Below are 15485 nucleotides of genomic sequence, written 5' to 3'. Positions count from 1 at the left end.
CCACATAGGATTCTAACTAATTTCCACATATTAGTGTGCTAACAGATAGGCTGATTGTTAGGTTCCTTAATTGTAGCTTGGTTGTTGGTTTCCTGGATTTTAGCCTGAGAAAAATGCTGAAACAGAAAAACTAAACAACCTACAATATAGCATATGCTGTCAGGAATGAATGTCACGACATTCAGCTTGACATCAAGGATCATATGCTAAGTCTGTTTTTCCAGAAAACAGACTGTACAATTTTGCTGACCTGTATATGACCAAAATGACCATACTACAGTAACAACTTACATTAATAAATGTCAAAGTATCCAATTTGACATTTACACATTTGGCCTTAAGTCAGTTCTGTTATCCTCTTGAAGAACAGACTTAGAAACATACTGAAGTGTAGCAGAACACCACTCGGTCTATTATTCAGTATATGCTGTCCATGATGAATGTCATAACATCCAGTTTGACATTCATATAGTAGGCCTTATGCCAGGTCTGGTATTTCCTTGATAACCAGAATGCAAATGAATACTGAGCTCTAACAGAACACCAACTGTTCTATTCCTCAGTATCTGCTGACAGGGATGAATGTCACCACATCCAATTTGACATTCAATAAATCCTGTATTAGCTAATCCTGCAGTAAGTTACTCAGGTGTGTCATGACATCAGTCAAGACATCAGAGTACAGTTAGATATTCTAACCTACAATGCAGTCACACATACACACCATGTCATGACATCGGTCAAGACATTAGAATCCAGCTAGTGTTTTACCATATAATGCAGCCAATTAAACACCTACAAACTCCCCCTTTGGCAAATTTTTGGCTAAAACACTTTGATCCCCATAACAGAGTTCATAGCAGCGGAATCACACATCTACAGCACACATACAGAGGTACAAAAGTTAAATAAAAACTTCAACACACATCAGCTGCAGGGAAGGGAATCTTCGAATCTGTCATGAAAGTCTGTTTTAACAGACCAATCTGTTGTCTGGGGTATCACCTGTTACTCCCCCTTTTTGTCAAAAATGTTGCCAAAGCCAACAACATAAATAGAAAAAAATGACAGAATTACAGACTTGGTTTTACTTCACAGTTTCAACCAAGTTAGCTCCCATTTGATCTTGCTTTACAGCTTTGATCAAGACACTACCCACTTGATCTTGCTTCACAGCTTTGATCAAGTAGTCACACACTGTCTTCACAGCAGGTATATCAGGTGCCATACCTTGTTATCTGAGAACACATAGACCACAAGCTTGATGATTACTTGTAGCACAAAGACAGAACTCCCCCTGTCATGAACAACCAACTCTCCTCTTGAAACTTGGAGATCACACATGAACATATCCAACACCCCAAAGTTGGACCTTCACATACTTCCTGATTCAAAGAGAACCCAGACCACTTGATGAATGGAAAACATAAGACTCATCTTCATGTCTTCAAGAGCACACCCTCTGTTCAACCCTCTTGGCTGAACACATCCACACTCTGTGTCAATCTCTCTTCTAACCAGAACAGAAAACCACTTCACAGAATGTTCTAACATTCGTTAGGACATCCTTCACAACATAACAAGGAACACCGTCTAATAATCTTCAGATATCACTGAGTCACCAGCTTGATCCAAAAGAACCCAGACATAAATTGGGACATATACATTCTCATCCCACTACGAGAGATAATCTTCCATAGATAGCTCAGAACTCCTACCACAAGCTCCAAGAGATGAATAGAAAACACCTCCTTTTGTCTTCAACTTACTACTTTTCTGCTCAAAAGTAATTTGTCTCAGACTTTCCTCAAGAATAATTAGCTGCCATATGTGGATTATCTTGATTCTTCGAACTCACTTCTGAGATAGACCAAATGCCACTGGTTGATTACCTCCTTCATGAATCCTCATATGAAAAAGTCAACTGCCATTCTTTGACCTCTCCACGTTAATCAGACCTCTCCCAAAGATATTCTGACCTTCCAAGTGAGACTTGAACTTCAAGCTACAGGTTGAACAAAACTTAGATTTTCTAAGACATGAACATGTAACATCCTTTCTATCCAGCAACTCCAAAGAACTGCAACGAGAACGACCTTTTTGAAGTATCAAATCTACAACCCTGTAGACCCTTCTATCTCAAGTTGATGTGCCACTTCACCAACTAAGAATCTGATGTTGAACCACATGTCACAACATTGTGTTTTGACATCTAGTTGTTGAATTCAGCTCCTTCTTCTGCCACTTGAAAGAACTTCCTCCCTTCATAAAACAAGAGTTCAATGTTCTCATAGACTTGATTGTGGAACCAAGTTTGAGTAAACAACCTCCATCCTGCAGGTTTGCAGTTAAGTCATCCAAGCTCACACCTTGATGAATCCCTGCTTCTTCTCCAAAGACATCAGACACTCTGATGCATGAGTCTTCAGAAGGACCAGTTAGAAACTAACCCTTCAGCTATACTAAGGATTCCACTTCCTAAAGCAAGGCTGTTTCCATGATGTCAAGACTGCTGCCACTTGTTCTTGACTCCACAGTGTGCATAAGCTAATGCACTTCCTTACCTAAATCAGAAATAAACTGATCCAAGTAACCACCATCAAGACTATGATGTCTTCTTCTTCTTGTACATACCAAGGCTGAACATGTTTCTTGCCAGGAAACCTTTTTAGAGATCATATGCTTTTGCTGCCACCAAAGAGATATATCATAAGCCAATGTACTATCCTTCCTGTGATTCTGCACAGGGTCTTGAAGAAGTGATGTTCCAACATCTTTAATAACATCAGTTATCTTGAGCTCCAAGGATAATCAATTAAACACTTGTACTTGGCACAAGTAGACATTGATCTTAAATCCTTTCCCAATTATCCTTTCAGATACTTCCACCATAAGAATACTTTGAAAGTACTCTTCTTGTGTCAACATCTTCTGCTTGCAAGCACCTCGACAATTTTGAAAGTCTTCCCAGATTAAATTCACCCTTAGGAATGAGAGAGATGAATTCTTCCTTGCAAATGTGTCACACAACCACCAGAACCCATGTGACACAGGTCAACAGCCAACCAGACCCTAGGCTGACCAAATGTGAGGAGGTTAACCAAAACTCCCCCTCAAATTAACAATCATGGAAACTTCACACCAATATCCATGCATTGTACAGACATGTCTCAACATGACATACACCATCCCTACCAGTGGCACCTAACTCTATGAGTTATACCTATACATACTCCAATCACACCAATCAGACTTCAGCTGACCATAAGTACTAGTGAAAAACAACACCAGTCAATAGTAGATATGCATTGCCAGAGCATACTACCTCAACCAACCTCTGAATCTTCATATTCTCACTCCTTGAAGGAACTGCCACTTCTGAACGAGGTGTTTGAATAACAAGATTCATGGTCCCAATCCTCTTAAATGGAATAGCAGTCAGGTTACCCCATTATTGACTTCTATCATCCAGGGCACTTGTCTTCCAGCACAACATAGTACTTCAAGGAACAACTATCTAACCCTGATCAAGTTATAGGAATAAGGCAAATAGCAAGCAATTGCACAATGTCACATCTCAACCAGCTCCACTTCTAGAGAACAGATTTCTAAAAGTGACCTTCTTGAGCACACACACAGTTGACCCTACCCTTGTCAACTTAGCACACACAGATGTCTCCTCTTCCAGGTCAGGAGTAGGTTCCAAACAAGTATCCCTTTGTTTGACACCTAAAAACATCTGCTATTCAACCAGTAGCTGCATACTTGTTGAACAACATGTTCTAACATCGCATAGAACATTAGTTCCACCTCCTTGGAACAAACCCTCCTTGAAAGTCTTCAAGGTCTTCATATACACTACCCAAGAGTGTAAAAGAATCAGTGATCAGGTGATTCTTACCATCCTGAAGTGAGAACGTCATGATGAGTGGACTTGAGGAGACTCAAGTATCTTTGACATCTTCAGTAGGTTATGATGAAATCTTGAATATAGCAGCCTTTCATCCACATGAGGGGAAACTACATCAGAGTTTGAGTTTTGCCAGGTATTATGCAGCGGAAATCATAATACAACTCAACCTATGAACACACACTTCACCAAATCAGCCTCCAAGACCATACCAAGTTTGAATACGATTCAATACTGGCACAGCTGTCCCACGCAAGGGCCAATTGCCAACCTTCAGAGACAGGTCCACACATTTCCTGTCATGAATAGTCCATCCACCTACTTCAAGGGACCATTCAGGGACATCACAGAACCTTCCACAGGTTCCAACATCAGTAGTAACACAACTCCTTGCAAGATACCAGAAAGTATCACCCATGGATCTCATCCAGAAACAGAACAGGATGCCTGCTCTGATACCAATTGAAATTCTGGTGTAGTCAGAGTTTAGATGTTCTACGCCAAGTAATGACATCTGGTCTAACATTGTTACTAATACAGCAAGACAGTTATACAAATTAAAACCTAGTACTGATATGCACACATTCACAGATGTCACGACATCTGCTACTATATCACCATAGAATGGAAGAACACCCAGTTCTGTCCATCTGGTACAAAGACACAACAAAGATCAAACATAGCACTTACTTCTGTTGAGCCTGCACAGTTATCAGCATGATGTCTCAACATTGATTTGAACATCACCTGTTACAGCATTACAGGTTTACCTTATATTATAACAGACAAAATTATAACGTACATAAGGTAAAAACACAGGTAATTATTAACCCAGTTCGGTGCAACATCACCTACGTCTGGGGGCATACCAAGCCAGGAAGAAGATCCACTATCAGCAGTATTAATTCAGAGTTAAACTCCCCCGTTTACAACTCTTCACTTAATCCCTACCCAATGCAATCTATACCTAGGAACTCCTAGATAGAAACCTCCAATTTCCATTCCTATCACTACAATTACAATGTAATGCTAACCAACTTGAACTTGCTTCACAGCTTCGTTCAAGAACATAATCACTCTTGCCTACAGACTTTGAGTTACAAATACTCTCAGCTTTGAACACTGAGAAACACATGGTAACCATCCCACAGGTTGGGAGGTTTACCTCACACACACCTCTAAATTTTCATTCTAAGAGGCTTACAAAAACTAGGTTACAATATGCTATTTATAACCTAATCACCCAACTGGATTTGGGCCTTCAGAAATCGCAGCAAACTTCTCCTTTGCTGTTACAACATCAGCAGAAACTTTCTGCTACAAAGAAGGTCTTCAATCTTTTAGTTCCTAAAATATCTCCATATTTAGTTCCTAAAATATCTCCATATTTAGTTCCTACAATATCTCCATATTTAGTTCCTAAAATATCTCCATATTTAGTTCCTAAAATATCTCCATATTTAGTTCCTAAAATATCTCAAGACCTCCACAAATAATGCCACATAGGATTCTAACTAATTTCCACATATTAGTGTGCTAACAGATAGGCTATTTGTTAGGTTCCTTAATTGTAGCTTGGTTGTTGGTTTCCTGGATTTTAGCCTGAGAAAAATGCTGAAACAGAAAAACTAAACAACCTACAATATAGCATATGCTGTCAGGAATGAATGTCACGACATTCAGCTTGACATCAAGGATCATATGCTAAGTCTGTTTTTCCAGAAAACAGACTGTACAATTTTGCTGACCTGTATATGACCAAAATGACCATACTACAATAACAACTTACATTATTAAATGACAAAGTATCCAATTTGACATTTACACATTTGGCCTTAAGTCAGTTCTGTTATCCTCTTGAAGAACAGACTAAGAAACATACTGAAGTGTAGCAGAACACCACTCGGTCTATTATTCAGTATATGCTGTCCATGATGAATGTCATAACATCCAGTTTGACATTCATATAGTAGGCCTTATGCCAGGTCTGGTATTTCCTTGATAACCAGACTGCAAATGAATACTGAGCTCTAACAGAACACCAACTGTTATATTCCTCAGTATCTGCTGACAGGGATGAATGTCACCACATCCAATTTGACATTCAATAAATCCTGTATTAGCTAATCCTGCAGTAAGTTACTCAGGTGTGTCATGACATCAATCAAGACATCAGAGTACAGTTAGATATTCTAACCTACAATGCAGTCACACATACACACCATGTCATGACATCAGTCAAGACATTAGAATCCAGCTAGTGTTTTACCATATAATGCAGCCAATTAAACACCTACAAACTCCCCCTTTGGCAAATTTTTGGCTAAAACACTTTGATCCCCATAACAGAGTTCATAGCAGCGGAATCACACATCTACAGCACACATACAGAGGTACAGAAGTTAAATAAAAACTTCAACACACATCAGCTGCAGGGGAGGGAATCTTCGAATCTGTCATGAAAGTCTGTTTTAACAGACCAATCTGTTGTCTGGGGTATCACCTGTTACTCCCCCTTTTTGTCAAAAATGTTGCCAAAGCCAACAACATAAACAGAAAAAAATGACAGAATTACAGACTTGGTTTTACTTCACAGTTTCAACCAAGTTAGCTCCCATTTGATCTTGCTTTACAGCTTTGATCAAGACACTACCCACTTGATCTTGCTTCACAGCTTTGATCAAGTAGTCACACACTGTCTTCACAGCAGGTATATCAGGTGCCATACCTTGTTATCTGAGAACACATAGACCACAAGCTTGATGATTACTTGTAGCACAAAGACAGAACTCCCCCTGTCATGAACAACCAACTCTCCTCTTGAAACTTGGAGATCACACATGAACATATCCAACACCCCAAAGTTGGACCTTCACATACTTCCTGATTCAAAGAGAACCCAGACCACTTGATGAATGGAAAACATAAGACTCATCTTCATGTCTTGAAGAGCACACCCTCTGTTCAACCCTCTTGGCTGAACACATCCACACTCTGTGTCAATCTCTCTTCTAACCAGAACAGAAAACCACTTCACAGAATGTTCTAACATTCGTTAGGACATCCTTCACAACATAACAAGGAACACCGTCTGATAATCTTCAGATATCACTGAGTCACCAGCTTGATCCAAAAGAACCCAGACATAAATTGGGACATATACATTCTCATCCCACTACGAGAGATAATCTTCCATAGATAGCTCAAAACTCCTACCACAAGCTCCAAGAGATGAATAGAAAACACCTCCTTTTGTCTTCAACTTACTACTTTTCTGCTCAAAAGTAATTTGTCTCAGACTTTCCTCAAGAATAATCAGCTGCCATATGTGGATTATCTTGATTCTTCGAACTCACTTCTGAGATAGACCAAATGCCACTGGTTGATTACCTCCTTCATGAATCCTCATATGAAAAAGTCAACTGCCATTCTTTGACCTCTCCACGTTTATCAGACCTCTCCCAAATAGGTATACCCACCAGATAAGCATACTCCTCAAGGGTAGGCAACAACTGAAAGTATGGAAACGAGAAGCAACGGTACAGAGGATCATAAAACTGCACCAATACGCTCATCAACCCTTCATCCACCTGAGTAGTCAGAAGAGGAAGAAGCTTCCCAAAACGAGCCTTGAAACCCAAGGGATCTAATACATAGGATGTCAGATTCCTTAACTCTTTCAAATCTGGTTGTCTGAAGCTGTACTTCTTTGTATTCCTTCTTTGTTTTTCCATGTCTGAAAATTTTGCAAATAAACCCCTTAAGTTCCTAGAAAATTTTCTTTTTTTATCAGATGATATGGATGCAGATGAATGCATGAATGCATGAATGCAACAATCACACTCAAGGATCAAGCAAAGCACACCAAACAAAGGTCATGGGATGGCTCATATTATCCTTAATATCAATCATCCATTTTGGTGGATTATGGTTTACACCTTATCAACACCCAAGTTCCATTGATATTAAGGATGTATGAACGGATCAACCATGAATCACGGGTTTGTTGCATGTCACGAACATGGAGTCTCAGTTAAGAACCACCCAAAGGGAGTGTACTAGGGTTTAAACCTGCCGATCATGTTCTACCAGAGGTTCCCATAGTCATCATCCCATCTTTCGGATATTATCGGAGAAACGACTACTCGTATTCCAAAAATATTCTCAAGAGAGACTCTTATGAGTGTAGTATCGCGTAACAATCGTATCAAATCTTACATTTGAACGACCTCCACACAACGTCCTAAAAATAGGCCAAGATGAGTTTTGTAAACTAAGGTCCTTGGCTTCTAAGGTCTATATTGGAAAGAGTAATGTCTAACCACAACTTACTTGTGTGACATTATTGATCCCAACATGACCTCCACCAAGTGAATGGACTCGCAAGTCAACTTGCTAAGGAATAACTCCACACAAGTCGACGAGACTACGCCATTCTCCTATCCTAAGTGCGCTCGAGTTCGGGTATAGAACTCATCTCACAAAGATCACCAAGCACACAAGCAATTGATATATCAAGCAAATCAAGCATTACAAACAATACAGTAATCCCAAATTGCACAAAAATATGTCATAAACAATATAATACAACAAGTGTGAAAAGTTGGCAAACCCACCAGGGTGGTATATTTCCCCAGCAGAGTCGCCACTTTTCTATAGCGGTGTATTCGTTACCATTGGAGATATTGACTAAATCCAAGGTAAATCATACAAAGTCGAGCGCCACCGCACTTCTATTTATCCAAAGGAAAGGTTAGAAAGCGAACAAAAACCTAAAAGTTTTACAAACAAAACTAGTAAAAGAAGGTCAGAGATCTGGGTAAGGAGGTTGGTTATGCAATGGGAAGGTGTTAGGCACCCAATGCATCTTAGGTACTCCTAGGGAGCCCTTTTCACGCTTGTTGCAAAGGTTATTGTTTATGAAATTATTTTATGCAAACATGATTGAAGAGATGAGAAAAGAATGTACAAGTTTATTTACATTTTGTGTTTGGATGGATGAATCCATTGCCTACGTACCCTCTCATGAAAGATAAGGATCAAAACCCCCTAGTTCGGGTAAAAAATTTCAAAACAAATGAGTGGATTGATTGGTCCAAAAGCCTTAAGGTCTTTTGTTATCGAAGGGAGAAAACTCAACCTGAAAAACCACAAGTCTACCATGTGAGGATAGCTTCGACATGCTAGTGAGGGGTTAGCCCTATAATAAGCATGGAAGACTTATTGTCCACTCACTAAGGACATAGGTGAGTATTATATCTACCACAAATATAACTCAAACCTAATAGCTAAAGGTTATGAAAAATTTGATTAAGAAGTGGACATGGAACCACAAAGAAACACATTTGAGTGGGTTATGTTAACCAATTAGAAATATGTACAAAAATGTTCAAGGTTGACTTTAAAGATTCAATTCACAATGAGTATTATCAAAAGAAAGTTTGAAAATCAAAAGCATAAGGCTTAGGTTTCTAATGTTGAAAACAGGTCAAATGTTTGCACAAATAGTTTTTGGTTTGGGTTAGGATGGAGAAATGAAGGAATCAAAAAGGTGAATGTTAAGGGATGAAACCGCAAATAGGAGTTCCTTTCTCGAGATCATAGAGATGATCTAAGTAAGTTCCTTTGGAATAAGCACAAGGCAAAAGCAAATGTCTCATAAGAGAACCACAAGTAAAAGGAAACAGAATGCCAATAAATGGACTTACATCCAACTCCAACCACAAAAAGGAAATAGAATGCCAATAAATGGACTTACATCCAACTCCTAACAACAAAAAGGAAACAGAATGCCAATAGATGGACTTATATCCAACCCCCAACAACAAACAAGAAACAGGTGGGCTTTAGTCAAGAGGGGTCATATCAACCTCAACAAACAAGCCAAACTGTACAAGTGTAATCTGTGAGCTCTTAACCACTAACATTGAGAGTTAGGGTGAAGCTGATCAAAGATGGAAATGAGGGTAAGACCTCATGCTCTTAACCCTGGCCTGGGTGAGCTTATGATAAAAGAAAGCGTGGGGATCCAGAAAGAGGGATCCTATTCCACTTGACAGACACTAGACAAAGATCTTGGGTATTTGCTCAAGAGCATCAGCACGTAGTGCGAGCATAATGAACGACTCACTGAATAACGGGGGATTGATTGCTAATCCCTTTTATCCGTCAATTGCCTCTTCACTTAGGAGGACTTATCAAGTAGCACATGCCTCATTTAGAGGTCTTTGGCACAAATGTAAACAATCACAAACAAAGCCTCTTAAGGAGGACTTCAGCCAAATGCCTGCCAAAAAGGTGACAGGACTTCCAGACTACATGGAGTAAGAGAATAGCTACCTAAGTGGTGTATCAACCACAATCTAAAGCTCAAGCAAGAGCTAAAAGCAAGCAACTAATGTACCTGTACAAAAGCTAACCAGTTAATATCTCAATCAGAAAACAAACAACAAACAGTCCAACTGATACACAATTCAATGAGCAATGGTCAAGCAATCAAATGAAGCAATGAGCTCAACACATCAACTCAAACTCCTACAAAACACAAAGAAGTCAGAACACAATCCAATTTGCATCTCAAAAGGTGAGCAACTCAACCATTAATGCTAAGTGTCCAAACCTGAAACACAAGTCAAGGTTAGTTCATGTACAAAACATTAGTACAAAGACTAGGTCCAAAACCAAACCAAATGATCAAAATAGAAGTCAATCTTTCACATATTGCACATTCAAACAATTAAGAAAATGTCCTCAAAAGGACCAACATCAATGCACAAGGCAAGTAGCTCAAATGATCAATGTAAAGCAAAGGCAAGCAAAGGTGCACAAAGTGGACATCCAAAATAGAAAATCCAAATCAAAACAGAAATGCATCCAAAGGCCTTGAGATTTTTTATGCAAGCTAATCATGTTATGAACATACAATGTGCAAAAACTCAAATCCAGAAGAGCTCAAATGATAGGTGAACAAAAATGCACAAATTGAATGCCAAAAAATGTGACACAAATTGTCACATTACATCTTCATGTGTCAAAAACAATGATAGCATATGAGAAAAAATTCAAACCAGTGCTCAAAAATTCATATCACATGTGAAGATCAAGCATGCAAAAATTCAAATCAATTGGATCAACACATAGCATTTCACAAAGCAATGAATGTAACGTGTCAATTTAGCATAAGGTTCAATTAAAAATTACCAAATAAAAATCCAGAAACAAACAAATCATGAAAATAATGCTATAAAAAACTAGACATTAAAACAAGAATGTGAAAAAAAAAATTGGAGTCAATTTGGAGCATTTTACTATTTTTTATGAATTTTTAAAGATGAATGAAATAATATGAAATATTAAAATGAAATGGAGGGAAATAAAATTTGAATAAAACTCAGGATTAATCATGAGCCATCAGATCAAGCGCGAAATCCACATCAAACGGTCCAGATTTGAATATTAAAATGCACAACATTACTAATTATCATGGTAGCACACATCAGCAGGTCAACACACACTTAGCACAGTCAAAACAACACAAGCCAATGGAACACACACGGAGGAAACACGCAAGCATACATCATGGATAAGTGAAACGACGCGTTTCACTAAATGATTCACCATCACACATCAGCGTTCAAATGCTTGCATGGCACGGTCAAAACATTCACAGCCAATGAAACAGACAACGAGCACACACGTGGAATACACCTAGGATAAAAACCCTAGCAAACCAGACGGTGGCAACAACCTTCTTCCCCGGCCATCCAGGCTGCGGAGATCCAACAAATTTTCCAGAAATGGACAAATGCTATACCATTCGAAAGATCCTTCATCACACAATCCAAATCCATGATCAATTCTTCCTAATTCAGGCTAGGTTTTATGGATCGAGCAAAACATTTTCATCATCAAAACTGAAAGTTCATCTTACATGTTCAATATTCATCCATTTCAAGATCTAAACATATCAGCATGCTTAGCACGAAGAGATCTACATGACTATAACAAGAAATTGGCAAAATGAGGTGATGAAATTTTGACTTACTTGAGATGCAGTGCTATGAACTCGTGTCCTCAGGCTTCCAAACTCTCCAGATCTCTTCCTATTCTTATGCCTTGAAGCTTTATGCACAAATAATCACTTGAAACCACTCGAATCCAGCTCAATTTCAAACTTCCATTAACATGTTCATGTGCTCGATATGCTTGAATCTGGATAGAATTCCTCAAACCAAACGTTGATTCTTACTCAATGATCCGTGGTGAACAAGATTATGCAAGAATATTTGATGTTTATGTGAAGAAAATTGAAAATCATAGTGAGAGAAAAATGGGAGGGAAATGGAAAATTTGATCTGAATTATGTTCTCTTCAAATGCAGTTAGGGTTTTCTATTTATATGGTGTGTTAATGATGCTGAAATCACAATTAGGCCTTGGCTAATCATGATTAGAGAGATATGAGGTGAAATGCAAAAAATGCAAATGTGAGCTTCATGCACATGCCACACGTGAACAGTGCCATGCTGAGCTTCAATTCCACTTAAAATCAACCAATAAATATGATGGAATGGTTAATTTGCTTGTTTCATAAGCCAATTTCAAATTATGAATTTTCCCTCCAAAATGATCATGAATGGAATAGTGAGCATACAAGCTTCTCACATGCATGGAAATGATTGATTTGAAAAGTATTGGTCATGAAGAGCATTTTGCAAAAAGAATGGACCAATTTGGAGTTTTGCATCAAAAGTTATGTCACTTTGAACTTCCATGCACACGTTTTGATCATTTGGCCATAACTTCTCAACCATTCATCATATTATCATCAAATAGGAGTTTTTGAAAAGGGGAGAGAAAGATCTTCAACTTTCACGTTCACCACAAATCCATTTGAAGCTTCTTTGATGTTGATAAGTCAAGTTGAATGTGGACCAGAAACTTGCCATTTTTGGAAACTTGAGATTGTAGGTCACTTTCCATTTTTGGAAACTTTTGCCATGACTTCAAAATCTTCAAGATAGATGTTTGAAATGACAAATAGACTTCATTTAAACATGATTGAGGTGTTTAAATTCATCTCCCCAACCTCAAGGTCCTCAATTGACTGCACAGTTGACCATTTGGTCTTCAGATGACCTTGACATGCTTTGATGAACTTGAGCCTCTACCACTTGGGGATATTGTTTCAAAATGAAACCCTAGCTCATGTAAGCTCCATAGAATGATCATGTGGTCCTTATACCAAGGAAAATATCTCATCTCTTGCACAAAGGATGCTCTTGAATTGCTTGACCTGTGATTGCTTGAGCTACAAAACAAATGTTAATGACAATATTTTTGTGCTTTTGGTTAGTGATTAAAACAAGAAAAGCAATGATATACAATGCAAGCATGCCTGGTGATCTCAAACCACTCACAGGAGATCCCAACCCAAAGGGAAAGGAACCCAGGATGCTCAATGATCCTTGAGGCTATGCAATGCAATGCTTATGATGCCATGAGGGATCTTAGGGACAAAAATTGGGGTCTTAAAGGTAGTAATCAAACTATTTAAAAACTATATATTCCCTAGATTTGGAACACCACGTTTAGTCATAAGCGATGGAGGATCACACTTTATATCTAGAATATTTGACAAACTTTTAAGAAAATATGGAGTTAGGCATAGAGTAGCAACACCATACCATCCACAAACTAGTGGCCAAGTAGAAGTATCTAATAGGGAGATAAAAAAAATCCTAGAGAAAACTGTTTCTATTTCTAGGAGAGACTGGTCTCAAAAGCTTCAGGAAGCATTATGGGCCTATAGAACCGCTTTCAAAACCCCTATAGGAACTACTCCTTATCAACTAGTTTATGGAAAATCATGTCACTTACCGTTCGAATTAGAGCATAAGGCCTATTGGGCCATTAAAACTTTGAATTTAGACTACCTAGACGCTGGAGAAAAGCGTACCCTAGACATTCATAAACTAGAAGAACTTAGGCAATCTGCCTACAAGAATGCAAAAATATATAAAGAGAGGACAAAAGCCTATCACGACAAAAGAATAGTAAAGAAAAACTTCAATATAGGCGATCCTGTTCTCCTTTTCAACTCTAGGTTACGAATCTTCCCTGGAAAGCTACGTTCAAGATGGACTGGTCCTTTCGAAGTATCCAAGATTCTGAGATCTGGAGCCGTAGAAATCAAGAACGAAACCTGTAGTCCACTCATTGTAAATGGACAAAGACTGAATCTCTACTCAAGCCACACCCTGATTGATCCACCAATCCCTACCACTAGAGGTGTATAAATTCTAATCGTCAAGCTAATGACGTTAACCAAGCGCTGCGTGGGAGGCAACCCATGGTTTTTCTTTCATTTTACTTTTTCGCATTTATTTAATTTTATTTTTATTTTATTTTTTCATATTTTGCATTGAGACTAAAATTTGAATGGTTTTCACTTTCAGGATCACTTTCTTAACTTTTACAGGATGCAGGATTTCGATGACATGCACGTGGCCTATAGAGATAATGCTCAGAGAGAGCGCTACATCGCTCTGTATCAGCGTCCTATGGCATCCACACGTTATCCTGATCAGCACTATATGGAGGCCCTGGGCATTGAGCCGAGTATCCGATTCCTTAGCCACCAGCTTCACTGGGACGAGTTTGCTGATGACTTGAGTAACACCTACAGGAACCTGACATTGGAGTTCCTGAGTTCATTCGACTATGACCCATACTCTGGACCAGATGGGTATGCTGCTTTCAGGCTTTTTGGAGTTGAGTAATCTTTCATCTAGAAAGAGTTCGGCGACCTATTGGGCTTCTAGACCACTCCTGATGCTATCCCGGAGACACCTATGGGATATTTTTTGGGAAAGGAGGTTGAGAAGTTTTGGAGTGATATATCAGGTGGCGGAAGTCAGGATCCATCTACACAGCTATCTCATGTTATACATAACCCCGCCTTCAGATACTTTCAGATGATATTAGCATATTCCTTCCTGGGAAGGCCGGATGCAGAGACACTACTGAGTGAAGAGGAGATCTTCCTATTATTTTGTGCATCCCAGTCTCGCCCAGTAGCATGTGGGAACTTTTTGTTATATAGTCTCAGCGGTATCTCAAAATCTACCGAAGGAGTCATCCATGTGGGCGGAATCATCATGCATATTGATGTCGCTTTAGGTCTGTCTCGCAAGCTGTCACATCTCCGGATCTACTGTGGGTACACTACCATGGACATCGACTTTTGTTTGACCAGAGGGTTGATGAGGAGAGCCTCTTTCCACCCATGTCAGTTCCGATTGTTGGTCGACAGCGAGGCTATCCATTATTTCACACTGCCAGATCCTATGATGACCAGTGTGCATGATCCAGCGAATTGGAGTTATGCTCTGGAGGGCCAGGGAGAGACCGTCGAGGAGCCGAGATCACCACCCATTGCTGAATACACGCCTACACCACCATCTCCCAGAATCACGGTTTTCTCTAATAATCTTTCATTGCAGACCCCCGATATCCGCACCCAGATTGCTGAGTGTCGTAGAGAGATCGCAGAGCTTAGACAGGAGGTGGCTGAC

This window comes from Lathyrus oleraceus, chromosome 1 (assembly GCF_024323335.1).
Source record: "Lathyrus oleraceus cultivar Zhongwan6 chromosome 1, CAAS_Psat_ZW6_1.0, whole genome shotgun sequence".
NCBI lineage: Eukaryota > Viridiplantae > Streptophyta > Magnoliopsida > Fabales > Fabaceae > Lathyrus > Lathyrus oleraceus.
Note: the sequence above shows the minus strand (reverse complement) of the source record.